Here is a 1380-nt window from a genome sequence, read left to right as displayed (position 1 = left end):
GCAACACAATGCAATACTACTCAGCTGTTAAGAATAATGACCCCACCTTCTCCGACGCAGCTTGGATGGAGATAGAAGGAATTATGTCAAGTGAGATAAGCCAGAATGAGAAAGACGAGTATGGGATGTTCCCACTCATATACAGAAATGGAGAAAGAAAAAAAATAGAAAGGGAAATGCAAAGAAGAATTTGACTGACTTTGGAGTTTTGCACCAAAGTAAAAAACTCTGGGTGGAGGATGAGTGAAGATTTTCAGCTTCACTAAAGGGGAGGGGGTAGGAACACAGACCTTTGGTGGCAGGAATTGTGTTAATATACACTCCTATTAACTTATAACCTTATAAATTACTATGTAATCGCTTCTCAGCCTTTTGGCTAAGATTAAGTGTAGTATCTCTTCTTATCACTGTAGTATCTGATACGTCCTCTATCCGAGGACAATATATTAAATGAATATTTGGAGCAGGGAGTCAGAATAGGGGCTTGCTCCATCTGCTCCACGCAACAACCTGGTATTGCAGTACTTCCAGGAATGGTTCACAAACAAACTAAAAATAATAATAGTAATAAGTAAATCATTAGGCAATCAATATAAGAGGTGGAAACAGATTGGATGTCTCGAACTTTTTGATGCATAGAATTAAGTTCTGAGTATATATTCATTTAATCTAAGTTCTCAAGGGTCAAAACTGGTAACCTGACTGAATCTTAACTGTGGGCTTTATCAAAAATAGGAAATCCGTAGGTGTGGGGGTTTAGTTGTGGGCTTTCAATTCTGTCCCACTGGTCTGTGTATCTACTAGCTATTTCCAAAAAGGAGAGTCTAAATCCTCATCTGCAATATTCCAGCCTTTAAATTTAAGAGTAATCAACAATTTGTGTGGCTTTATATGTTAACTATTTTTCAGCTACCAGGTTCCAGATGCTACCACAATGCCAGCTGGACTTCCCTGGGCAGATGACCCCACCAATATATCCTGGAGCTCCGCTTCTCCAGAGTCCTGCCCCACTAGGGAAACAGAAAGGCAGGCTGGTAGTATGGATCAACCAGTCACTGCCCATGTTCAGAGGGAAAGCAAATACAGAAGCCAGACCTCCCACATCTGCACCCCATAATGATCCATACTCGCAGAGGGTTAAAGGATAAGAAAGCTAACAGGAGAGGGGGCAGATGCAGAGCTCTAGTGGTGGGAATTGCATCCCTCTTATCCAATGGTCTTGCCACTGTTTCCATTTTATAAATAAATAAATAAACAAACAGTGGGCTTAAAGTGTTAATATATTTCTAAAACGACTGTTTATTTGAAATATTAAATCATCTATTATCTTAGGCAGGAGACCAGAAACAACTGGATCTATCACTACATAAGATACCGTTA

General features: G+C 39.8%; 1 non-coding gene across 1 annotated transcript; it reads left to right on the top strand.

The window, feature by feature from the left end:
- Positions 1 to 356: 356 nt before the first annotated feature.
- LOC132535952 (U2 spliceosomal RNA) lies at positions 357 to 547 on the top strand. Its single transcript, XR_009547674.1, has one exon. It is a non-coding gene; the product is annotated as a U2 spliceosomal RNA (small nuclear RNA).
- The last annotated feature ends 833 nt before the right edge of the window (positions 548 to 1380 follow it).

This window comes from Erinaceus europaeus, chromosome X (genome assembly GCF_950295315.1).
Source record: "Erinaceus europaeus chromosome X, mEriEur2.1, whole genome shotgun sequence".
Classification (NCBI taxonomy): Eukaryota; Metazoa; Chordata; class Mammalia; order Eulipotyphla; family Erinaceidae; genus Erinaceus; species Erinaceus europaeus.
This window is presented reverse-complemented; position numbering and strand designations above follow the sequence as displayed.